Source organism: Staurois parvus, unplaced genomic scaffold (assembly GCF_062004578.1).
Source record: "Staurois parvus isolate SC_StPar_1 unplaced genomic scaffold, SC_StPar_1.0 ptg000043l, whole genome shotgun sequence".
In the NCBI taxonomy this organism is placed as follows: Eukaryota; Metazoa; Chordata; class Amphibia; order Anura; family Ranidae; genus Staurois; species Staurois parvus.
In genome coordinates, this window is record NW_028317839.1 from 2,230,151 (window position 1) to 2,242,756 (window position 12,606).

Genomic DNA, 12,606 nt, shown 5'->3' on the forward strand with positions numbered 1-12,606 from the left:
ATCAAGATCAGAATCAGGTAAGTATAAGGTGGGGTGAGCTGATGCAGAAGGTTTTTGTTACTTTAGGCCTGGCTCATACCTATGCAGGTTGTGGTTGATGGGTTTTCCTGGAGCGGTTTTTATGAGTTTTTGGGAGGTGTCTGGCAGGAGAAACCAACAAAAACACAGCAGAACTGTATCAAAGATGCAAGCACTGCGTTTTTTATGCGTTTTCATTGAAGTCTATGGAACCAAAAACATAACCTGATACAGGAAAAAAGTCCCTGAACTTTTCCAACAAGCACACTGGTGGGAAACACACAGATGTGAATGTGACCCGCTGGAAACCATGTTAAATGGACTGTAGTGTGTTTCTGCCAAACTGAAAAGGCATAGATGTGAACCAAGCCTTCACGCACAGAATGTATTCCGGTTGAAAAAAAAAAAACCTTCTGCCTTGCGAACCACCATGGGAGAAAACCCATCAATTAAACATTTTCAAAAACACAGTTCCATTCTCAGCAACTGTCACAGTTGCTGGTGTTCTCAAACAAACTGTCAAGCCAGCAAATGTCTGGAGTCATAACTGATCACAGGAGCATCCTCATGGCAGATACAGATGAAACAGAGACTAATGCCATAAACGGGGAGAAAACTAGATGTTTTTTTTTTTTAGAAAAACGAAAAATCGGTTGTTCAATCAGCCAACGTTACCACCATTGGTAAAAATAAGTCGGCTGATTTTTGTCCCGTCTACGGCTGGCAATTAATATAATAGCGGTGTCCTAGCAGAGAGCTCAGCTATATTTGACATTTAAAAGAAGAAATAGAATATGAATAAAGAAAAGTTGCAACATTGTATCTATTTGTATCCATTTCGGATACAGATGTTTCTGTTCGGATACAAATAGATACAATGTTTCAACCCTTATACTTTTAAATGTCAAATATCATAGCGGAGCTCTCTGCAGGGACACCGCTAATAGATTTGACATCTCCAAGTATTGCGGTTGCAAACATTGTATCTATTTGTATGGATACAAATAGATACAGATGTTCTTTTTTTCTTTGGTCACGGCTCATGCGCATTTTTTTAATCGGGAAAAAGATTGTCCGATTTGCCCACCAGTGCCGTGAAAATCGGCCGATGGGCAAAATCGGCCGTTTTTTTTCTCAACATGAATGCTTAAATGTGTCAAAATCAAGAAAACCGGCCGACCAATTCAGCCACTAACGATCCAAAAATCGGCCGATTATTTTTTTGGACGCATTTTCGGCCGGTTTTCTCCCCGTCTATGGCCTGCATAAGATGGCAGCTTCCTTGGCTGAAAAGGATAGGAGGGTTGAGTTCCACTTTCATGCTCTTGTTCTCTCTTCCTCTTTGAGGCAACACTGGAAATGTATACAATGGAACTGCAGACAGTCAAGGTTGATGCAAACCAGGGGCGGACTGACCATTTGAGCATTCGGGCACTGCCCAAGGGCCCGGGGTCAGTAGAGGGCCCAATGACATGCCCCTGGTACCTTTCATAGGCTTTTTTGGGTGTGGTTTGAGTGTGCGCGAGGACACAGGGGGCCCATGATCCCCTATTGCCCGGGGGCCCCATGAGTTGTCAGTCCGCCCCTGATGCAAACCATCTACTGACAGCTGTAACATAGCCCCGGGAACCGGGCGTGTGCTCTACTGCTGGGAACACTGCCACAGGGCTAAGGGCGACAGACTGCTGCTGCATACAGTTCTTAGAGCGGCTGGTTCTATATGAGGCCGGCCACGACACGAACAACCAGCTATCTCTTCCAGCTGCTCAACCAAACCTCCAGCTTCCAGACAGCTCTCTACCGCCTACGTCACACCCGCCGTAACCTCTGACATGCCTGCTATGCCAATCATCCTTCTCTAAAGCCTAGTTGGCTCTGCACTATGATAACTCCACCCACACGTCTGCTACACCCGCCCTTCCAAATTTAGCGAAACCGCTGTCTATTGGTCCCGCCTCCTATCAGTTTCCTCTGGGTTATTGGATAGGACGCCTGCTTGTCATTCGTGATTCGCCTGTGATTGGAGCAGGGCTGTGGTTTCCAGGTGTCGCGGTAGGCTGCGTTACCACGTCAGTGAAGTTTACAGGGTAGACTCCAGCCGGCTTGTAGCAGGGGCCTGCTGTGAGGTAGTGGCGCCTCTGGTCCGCAGTGATTGATCTGTATGTGAGCAGCAGCCGATGACAGTCAGTAATCCGGGGACTCAGTGCCGACGTCTTCCTGTGTGCCGGCTGTAGGAGCTGAATGTGAAGCCAACGTCACCGCCGCTGCCTGGGCCGCCATCTTGGATTGAGGGTCAGTCCCACTGACAGGTAATAGAGAACAGGAGCTGGGCACTGATTTATACGGCGCCTGGGATGCTCGGGTGTTGGGGGAGACGGTGATGCTCAGTGGAAGGCACACAGGGGTCTCTCTATAACATGTAGGTGCCAGCTGTATCCATGGACAGCCCCCCAAGGTTTGGAGGTGTAGCCCTGACAGGAATCTGATTGGTCCATTCAGTGCAGTCCTCATTCCTATTACCTAATCCAGGCCACATCAGTATATGGAGACCCGGTCTATAACGTCTCATGTATGCTTTAAAGTGGCTCTAAAGGTACAAGGGTTGTCACCCTAATGCATTCTAACTTCCCCACCGCCCCCTAAATACTTACCTGAGCCGATCTCGATCCAGCACTGTGCCAGAGAACAGCGGCTCTCTCCTCACATAATACAGAGGCAGCAGCCGGAGCCATTGGCTCTTCCTGCTGTCACTCACAGCCTATGTGGAGGGGGCAGGGCAAAGTCATGCTTTGTGCGTCTTATAGACGCACAGAGCGCTGCTTCAGGATCAAGCCTGCATGAGTGCCCCCCTATGACAAGCAGCTTGCTATGGAGTCACTCGGGGAAGAAGCCATGAGTACCGGAGACCCGGGAAGAGGAGGGTTGGGGCTGCTCTGTGCAATTCCGTTATTTATTTAAAAAAAACAAACATATTTTTGCCCTTTGAATTGCTCTAACATATTAAATTAATTGTAAAGACTTGTGTTTTTTTGTTTTTTTAATAAAATAATTGTGTTATACTTACCTGCTCTTCTCAGTGCTCCACTTTAGGAAGTCACTCATTCCCAAGCTGGCCTGTGTGCATCTGTTGACACACAAAGCATAGCTTGGCACTGCCCCTTCCTGACAGGCTTTGATTTACAGCAGTTGTCTGTGTGTCTTGTGAATGCAGGAAGAGAGTAGAATTGCTGCTGGGCACAGCGCTGGATCGATCCAGGAGTCAGGTGTTTGGGGGGGGGGGCAAGTGGTAAAACCTTTTTTTTTACCTCAATGCAAAGAATACATTAAAGTGTTACTAAAGTGAAACATTTGATTAAAATAACAAACATGTTATACTCACCTGCTCTGTGCAATGGGCCCCAATCCTCCTCTTCTCAGGTCCCCCACTGGCGATCCTGGCTCTTCCTCTTCCTTAGATGTTCCCATAGCAAGCCACTTGCAGTGGAGTCACACAGGGGTTTATTTACTAAAGCTGGAGAGTCCAAAATCAGACTCCCTTCTGCATAGAAACCAATCAGCTTCTAACCTCAGCTTGTTCAATGAAGCTTTGGCAATGAAACCTGGAAGCTGATTGGTTTCTATGCAGAAGGGAGTCTGATTTTGGACTCTCCAGCTTTAGTAAATATACCCCACAATGTCTGCTCTCTCCTAAGCTGTGTGTCTGCCATGCTCCATAGACTTACACAGTCCCTCTCATTTCATTTGACAACAGCACGAGCCAATGGCTCAAACAGAAAACCTTTTTTTTTTTTTTACCTTAATGCAAGGAATGCATTGAGGTAAGAAATAATTTTTTAGCTTTAGTAGGTTTTAATTTTAGAACCACTTTAAATAGGAACTTCACCCTGTGCTCAATAAAACTAAGGCTGCCAATGGCTCCTGCTTGTTGTTTGAAAAGGGGAGAAGAGAAGTAGCCATGCACAGCGCTGGGTCTATTCTCCCCTCTCTTCCCCTCCACACAGGAAAAGGGGGGGGGGGAGTGTTAAAAAATGTTTGTTGTTTTTTTGTTTTTTTTGTTTTTTGTTTTTTGTTTTTTTTTTTTTGTTTTTTTTTTTTTTAGCTTTAAGCCATCCATACACGGGTCGAATTCTGAAGTAATTTTCCTTCGAAAAAATCTTTAAGAATTTTCATTCGAATTTTGCACCATTAGTGGGTCACCGAAGTGCCCGATTTTTGTATGACCATTGAATTTGAGTGATCTGGTATGTTGGAAATTTTTTTTTAAAATTAATGAATTTCGAATCAGTGATGTTTGGAGAATTGTGCAAGAAATATAAAGCTGTGACCTGGAAAGAAAAGAAAATTCTTGGCCACGACAATTCTCTACTGTAGCAACACGAAGGGAAATGGAAGGCTTGGTTGGTTGAATTTTAAAATCAATGGTGGCACCACCGGATTACAAAATGCACAAAATTTCTGATTTTCTAAAGAAAATTTGTTCAGAATTCGATCCATTTATGGCCTGCATTAGCATCGCTTTAAGGTAAAAAAGGCTTTAGTTTTAGAACCACTTAAAGAGGAACTTCACCCTATGTGCTCAAAATAAAACTAAGGCTGCGACCGTGCGTTGTGTATTTTGACACAATAGTCCATTGACTTGAATGGGCTGCCTGTTGCACATGCCAAAGAAGCTCAAGTACATTTTTTTTTTTTTTTTCCTTTTTTTTTTTTACTGTTACCCACATTTTGGGGGTTTTCATTTAGAAATAATGGCACTGCAAGCTTGATGCATGTGTCTGGAAACACAGGCAGAAATTAGTGTTTCTGCACGTTTCCATATTGCTAAGGTGTGAATGCAGCCTTAAAGTGATGTTACCATAGATATTTGTTTCTATGTGTGTGTTCACATATGTGTATATTATAAATCATGGTCTCAATCGTTTTCATGTGCTTCTTCCATCTGGAGTACCTGGTTGATCCTGCCAGTACCCTTTCTTCCTTCATCTAAACTGACCACACAAAGCACAGAAGCTGATATGCATTAGTGTGGTCAGTTTTTATCCTTTTGCTGGCCATTTAGGACACCGTGCAGACACACAGCATGCCTGTATTGGGTAGTCTGTTCAGCTGACACCCCCCCATCCCCCCCCCCCCCCCCCCCCCCCCCCCCCCCCCCCCGGTCAATCACGGCCTGCCTCTGGCACACACTCTGCTCAAGTTCAGGATACACCCTGCCTCAGGCTGAACAGCCTATGAAACACAGGCATCCTGTGTGTCTGCAAAGATTCCTGTAATTTCCCCCCATCAGGAAGAAGAGATGTATGATCACATGGCAGAACTTTTTAGCCTTGTGTTAAAAAAAGAAAAAAGTAAGATCATTTCTGAAACTAAGAAATTGCGGGTATGGTGCCTGCATTGTGCTAACTATATTATAAAGTGTCTATAACATGGTCGGGTTTATTAACTAAAGCTGGTTCCCTCAGAACCCTGTGCACTTCTGCATAGAAATCAATCAGCTTCCAGCTTTTTCTGCTGACACTTAATTGAACAAGCTGATTGGCTACCATGCACAGGTGCACCCGAATCTGAGTGAACCAGCCTTAGTAAATAAACCTCAGTATGTTCACAACCACTTTAACATCCCTGAGCCTGGGTTCACGCTGATGCGGTGCGGAATTTGCAGCGGTTTCTGTGCGAATTCCACACCGCATCACAATCGCACCCCGATCATGCAAACCACTGCGGGTGTGTATGTTCAGTTAACACCCCGAAATCAGTTTGCAAAACGTGGCGCGATGTGCAGAATCGGATCGCATGGGTGTGAATACCCATGTGATCCAATTCTAATGCGGACAAAAAAAAGGGTCCTGCACTTTTTTGGTGTGGATACAGTGCAATTTGAGCCATACAATATGTATGGCTCAAATCGCAACGCACAGAATTCGCATGTGATTTGCACAGGAATGTGGTGCGGTTCCTGTGTGATATGTCGCACCGCAGAAGTGTGAACCCAGGCTGACTCTTCATCCTGTATTAAAATAAAATATACTGCTCTGCAGAGTGCAGCATTGTCTTTCTTGAAGGCAAGGTTTTCTGTTCCCCTTTTTGCTTTGTTCTCCAATCTTTAAGTGAGATCCAGCGCATGTGTGAACACGCTGCAACACTTTCAGGTACCATACACCTGGCAGAGACCCATGACATGTCTTTGTATATGCCAGATCCCCCACAGGTGTGCTCTGGGTTTCTGCCAGGGACCCGTGTTGTGCCTCCTGTGTTCTCAGTCTTCCACATAGAATTCTAGTAGAGACTTCAATTGGCTGTTTTCAGCACACAATACACAGGCATGGTCCACTGTTGTCACTCTAAGGAAACTCGCCATGAGAATATGTAGCCATCACTGGATCTTTTTATATAAGCGAGAAAATTGCATTTGTGCCATACTAAACCTGTTATCTTTTATGGCTAACATCAACATGTCAAGGAGGATTTTATGAAGAAGTGTAAATAAATTACTGGAATGAAGTGCAATGTGGTTCCTGCCAGGATATAAGCCAAACACTCTTGGGTTTCTTTCATATGTCCTGTAGGCTGAATGAATAAAAATATACCAGGATCTGCTGTCCACACTTAAAGGGGAAGTGCAGCCAAAGCTCGTTTGGCTGTACTTCTCCAGTGGATCACAGGCGTGCAGTTCGTTCTGCACTCCTGTGACCCATTTTCAGCTGAGGGTGGGCTGACGTCACTCAGCCTCTCCAGGCAGGGGAAAGATCCTGACTTTAAAGTCAGGATCCACCCCAGGGTCTGAAATGGCACCTGGCTCAGCCTCTCCACGATCTGCTAAGAGCCTGAGCCAGCCGCTCCCTCTCTCTCCATAGCCCAGCAGTCCAGTGAGCGCTGGGGAGGGGCAGAACAGACATAGGTGACTAACAGTCACTGCTCTCTGCTCAAAGCGGCGGTGAGAACTCCGTGTTCAGCGGTCATGTGATTGCTTAGTTCTCACCCTTCGAGGACAGATACAGCATCAGACTGATGCTGCATCCACCTAGATGAGTATAAAGTACACAGTCATGCTTATTATGTTTGCTTCCATGGGTCATTGATTGTGGTCAGTGGACCCCCTACGGTTAGTTGGATTCTCCTAAGATTTTGAGGATTTCTTCATACCTCAGAGGTAAGTAGCTAGGGTTTGGGGGGGAAACTTCTGTGTACTTTACTTGATTTGAGAAATAGGAGAAGGATGGACTAGTCAATGTGCCTAGCACTCTAGCAGTGATGACGTATGGCTTTCCTGCCTGTTGGGCAGCTTAGGCCAGGCTTAGGTGTTCCAAGATGGTGCCCAGTGTCCCTTCCAGGTATGCTGATCATGCATTTCTGCTGGGACTGTATTAGAACTTGGCACCAACATAAGCAAGCAGTAGTGGTCCGCAAATGTTAAGGAGACCATGCCTCATGCAAGTATTTTTGTATACTTTTTATATAATGTTCTTAGTCTGAAAAAACAAAATGAATTGCAGCCACCACATCAAAGGACTGATATGTTGCAATATATTCCATTTTTGTTCTTGCATTTACATCACCTCCCATAGTGGCCAGCAGACCTGACACTGCTTGCTAACCTCGCTCAATGCTCTCTAGCTTGTCGAAGAGCCTCCATCCCCCAAAAGTGGAGCCCCCCCAAAGAGCTATCACCCCCTTCCCCCAGAATAACACCAGGAGCTTTCCAGAATTTTGAATATGTATTTTGTATTGCAATATTTTAGTGTGTATAAATTTACTGGCCCTTGCCTCAATAAGGTTGAGAACTACTGCTCTACTTGCTTCTGACCCCGTTGAAGAGCAGGCAGAATGGATTCAGCAGTTGCAGCCCAGTGTGGATCACAATAGTGAAGAGCCATTGCACCAAACATATAGGGCACTAGTTTCTTCAGTAAGGCAGTGGGCCCAGGCTTGTGCTTCTCCAATAGTAGTATAATCTCAATACCCACCTTTTGTGGATTCCAGAAAAAAATGTGCAGGGTTGCATAAGGAAGCAGTGTTTGACATGCATTCTTGAAAGTATAACTTCAATTCTCCATGGTAAGAACACAATGCAAGCAAAGGTGATGGCTTAAAGTGTAACTAAACCCACAACAGTAAAATCAGTCTGTATATGCAGTAAAGCATGCTTGTTATACTCACTGTGGGACCTAAGGGGTTAATCCTCTGCATTGTGTAAAAAGGCTGTTTGATCCTTCCTTCTCTGTTCCTCCCCTTTTTCAAGCGACCACCTCTTATCTCCTGATAGGACAGACTCAACCGTAGGCATTTTCACATGCTCAGTTTGGTGTGTATTGTTAGAGAGCTTTTTTGTTCTTGGGAGAGTGCATGTGATCAGCACTGTCTAGACAGAGGACAGGGGTTTTGCATCCTCCTACAAGCTTTAGCTAGTGCTTGGCTGAACACAGAAGTCACAAGACTGCTCTAATTTGAGAGAAAAGGTATTTAGCAGTTTATATTTACTAAAATAATTGCACTTCTATGTTCTGTGTACTGTGGTAGACCAGATATAGTGAATGCAGGGTCCTGGGTTTACTAACACTTTAACCACAGTAGAAATTTAAGCGGAAACTTTTGCTGCTTATCTGGTTGAAGGAGGAAGAGCTGGAGTAGCAGATGAGGTCCATTAGTGAGGCACCCCTTTTTCATCTTTAACCTCTTCCCGGCTGCCCTATAGCAGAAATACTGCTACAGGGCGGCACGGGTGCACAAAATAACGTGTGTGTATATATACGTGAGTTTGCATTTCCGGGTAGGGGGTGTGTGCGAGGCTTGCGCACCCTACCCGTGCCGCCGTTCGTGGCTGTTAGTCACTGGGTCCTGGCTGTTGATTACTCACCGGCGCCTGGTGATTGCCGAGCATCTCCGACTGGGAGGAGAACTGTTTGTAAACAAAACAGTTCTCCTCCCTGTCAACATGGGGACAAGGTGCTTTGGGGAAGGGGGGGCCCTGTCCCAAAACACCTCCCATGTTGGGGGCACGTGGCCTGGTATGGTTCAGCTCGTGTCCCCCCCCCCCCCCCCCCCCATTTCCTGACTTGCCGGGCTGCATTCTCGGATAAGGGTCTGGTATGGATTTGGGGGGGGGGGGGGGAGAGGGTCCCACGCCTTTTTTTTTTTTTTTTTTTTTTTTTTTTTTTTTTTCCCCTTTCTTCACTATAGCTCAGAAATTCAGCTGTTACTTTACTTTCCCCCCCCCCCCAGCTAAAAGAGTTTTTGTTTTTTTTTTCTTTTAGTTTATTTCCCAAGTTAAGAGAAACAATGTTTCCATTTAGTTTCTAAAAAGAAACAAAGTTTCCGTTAGAAAGTGACAGCTAATTCTGTGAGCTACAGTGAAGAAAAAAAAAAAGCCGACAATTGCATTTAAAAATTGGCACCGACATACACTTAGTATTGCAAAAAAAATTAAACCGAGGAATTCTTTTCAAGGGATTTTCATTTGTAAACCGAGGTGTTATGTACTATGCTTCAATAAAAATCATTTAAGGGAAAACATTTCCAGTGCACACCCTTCTCCAAGTTACTCTGTATAAAGACTGGGCAGCTTTTGTGGTTCTCATTGACTAGTCTATCCCATAGAACAGGGGTCAGCAACTAGTAGATTACGATCTTTCAGTATCCGATTGCGGCCAGGTGACTAGTAGATTGCAGTCTGGGCTTGCTGACCCACCAACCCAGTGGGATCAAACAAAGTGCAATGCAAAGGGACTACTTGTAAAGTTGGAGCTGTAGTAGGGATTAAGAGCCGATGCCTCCTCTGTAGTGCTGGCTCCTGTCCCATGCGCAGTGATACCAACTGCACTCCACCTCTTATCCCGGCTAGCAGTCTCCAGAGTGGTGCCAGCAGCAGAAAAGAAGAGATACTCAAGTAAGTGTGATAGCAACACATCGGGCGTAATATAGGGCTGCTTTCAGTCTTATGTGCTGCGGTTTACCTACACTGAGGGTGCAGTGCAGTGTACCTGCAGCTTTTCTGTGGCTGTGCTTGGCCATAGACTTCTATTATATCCTGTGGGTTCGGCGCACTTTCTGAAAATTCACCAAAACTCCTATATACTTGCGCTTCCAGAAAGTGCACCACACCTGCACAATAAATTATAAATCTATGGCAAAGGGTAGCTAACCCAGGAAAGCCACAGATGTACTGTGGTGCAGGTAAACCGCAGTACATCAGTGTAAAAGCAGCCTTATAGGGGGCTCAGGACAGTAAGGGTTCATTTGCAGTTTGGGGGTGGTGAAACCCCATAGTTGAGATGTTTTTACCACCCTCACCCCTACCGCATCCCCTTTTAGCTGCAGTGGCCAGGGGTGTACACATGTTGCAGCAGCACGTGTTATTTGCCCTCTCATGATTGGTGGTTGTAGTGCCTGGAAAGCATGACCTATTTAAGTGAATGAGGCTCCTCTACAAGTGCTCTGAAACCTTGCCACAGCACACAAGGGTTAAAGCAGGCAGCGCTGTGCTGCTTACTCACCACCGGCTTTAACTCCTTGGACTCCACAGAAGCATGCAGTTGCAAGGCGCTTGCAGAGTGGGCCAATTTACATGAATGAGTCACGATTGGCAGGCGGTAGCACCCACCAAAAGCAACAGGGGGTTTAATTCCTGCTGTGGCATGTGTACACCTCTGGCTGCTGCCTCAGCAGCTTAAGCGGGTAAAGATGGGGAAAACCGTGACTTAACCACAGGGTCTTACCAACCCCAACTTTACATGTCAACGAGCCCTAAGGGTGCAGCTGGCACTTCTGCTCCTCTGAAAAGCGATCAGAGTGTGTTTCACAGGTAGTGAGGAGGCGATATGTTACCTCCTCACCACCTAATTTAAACCCATGATGGCTGTCCAATGTACGGCACGGTAGTACGGCAATTAGAGGTTTAAATCAGGTGTGAGGCGACACTGTGCCCGGTGATCTTTAAAAAATAAGTTCATCTTTGGGAATATGTTACAAGTTCCACCTGTCTTTAGGGTGGAACATTTTAACCTGTTGCCACTGCCCCCCCGAACCCCGTGATGGCGGTACGAGGAGAAGGTCCCTGTACAAGCTGTCACTTTTTAAAAAACGTTCTCAACTACCACATTGCTGTGGAGCGCTGTGGTAGTTCATTGATTCTTCCTGTCAGTATATCTGCTTGCTCATACATTTTGTATAGACTAGTAGATTCTGAGCGTTCTGGAGGAGACCTGCATGGCACCAGCAATCTGCTGATCGCTGGTGCAATGCTTTACAGGCTCCTGCAGCTAAAAATAACAAATGCACATTTTTTTTTTTTTTTATGTTACCTGCGAAAAGTGCATTTATTATTTTTTCCTTTAACCTCTCACGTTGTTCAGGTAGATCTCCACCTCTTTAAGGTTGCCTACCCCTGCCATAGAATGAGCTTTTTGAAACTACAAAACTTCTGCTGCTAAGTTCATTTAGACAGTGAACGAGTTGCCAAAGCAGGCGACCTATGAAGAGCTCTGCAATCTTATTCACAGGGAAATGTTCTCCCAGTTTTGCTGGGAAGGTTGACAAAAATGTGTTCAGCATTTTTCAGAAGACTAATCATCAGACCGTGTCAGAACTTGGAGAATTTGTTTCCGTATGGTCTTCAACCTTGTTTATGGCGGTGAAGTTTAAAAACATAGTTTTGTCTGACCGTGTGCAGTTCTTATTTATGGCAAGTCAACAAAGCCAGTATTCCAGTGGTATTGCCTAAGAGTATCAACATCTGTCTTCACCAAAATCTGAATCCATGTGCTGATATTTACATGATGATGAGCAACATATATTTCTTGTTCCCATTGAGTGACACGCTGACAGTCAATCTGGTGTCTCCATTGTGTATTTTTCACTTGGGAAATTTCATGGCTGTGCTCATGAGTTGTATGATGAGAGCTCTCAGCATCTTTGTTGCTACTTTCACCTCCTTTTGGGCTAATTAGCCCTGATGACAAGCACACATGGCGGAAATAGTTATTTTCTTCAATTACCTGCAATGAAAGACATTGCTCATTACAATTGCAAAGTTTGGACCACATCTTTCAAGCAAAATTCAAAGCACAGAAAAGCTTGTAAAGAGAAAATCCAGTAGGGAAACCCTTGATAAAGGCAATTAAAAATCTTGTATGACTTTCATAAATCACTTTTCTAAAATCATGTGATTCTGCTGAATTACTTCTTATTTTAAAAGTTGCAGCCTAGCAAGAGGGATCATTGCAGATGTTCAAGAGAATGTAAAATAGTCACATGACACTGGTAGGTGATTTCTTATGTACCACAATCAGTAGGGTGATACTGTAAGGCGTACCTAGCCTCTATGGGAGTTGGGAGAAGTGACAAAGCACTTTTCTGCCGTGGTGGAATTAGAAGTGGCAGTTTTGCTGCCATTTACTGCATTGTCTCAGCTACAATCCATAGGAATTGTTTGATAGGGATAGAAGTTTAATACTTGAAGTACCAAGATGCTTAGTGCAGAGCAGTTATGTAAATGGTAAAGCACTTTGATAAAGTAAAGACTGCTAGAGATGAAAAATCTTTGCCATGACTTTTCCCACTTAAAATATACTTTTTAAGGGACAACTGTACCTT

At 44.9% G+C, this 12,606-nt stretch overlaps 1 protein-coding gene across 1 annotated transcript in view; it reads left to right on the plus strand.

The window, feature by feature from the left end:
• The first annotated feature begins 2,039 nt into the window (after positions 1-2,039).
• The window catches only part of LOC149470471 (Golgi-specific brefeldin A-resistance guanine nucleotide exchange factor 1-like), a 71,932-nt gene continuing 61,365 nt past the window's right edge, over positions 2,040-12,606 (plus strand). The window contains exon 1 of the mRNA XM_089663672.1: positions 2,040-2,327. The gene's annotated coding sequence lies outside the window, so the exon portion shown is untranslated. The remainder of the gene's footprint in view (positions 2,328-12,606) is intronic.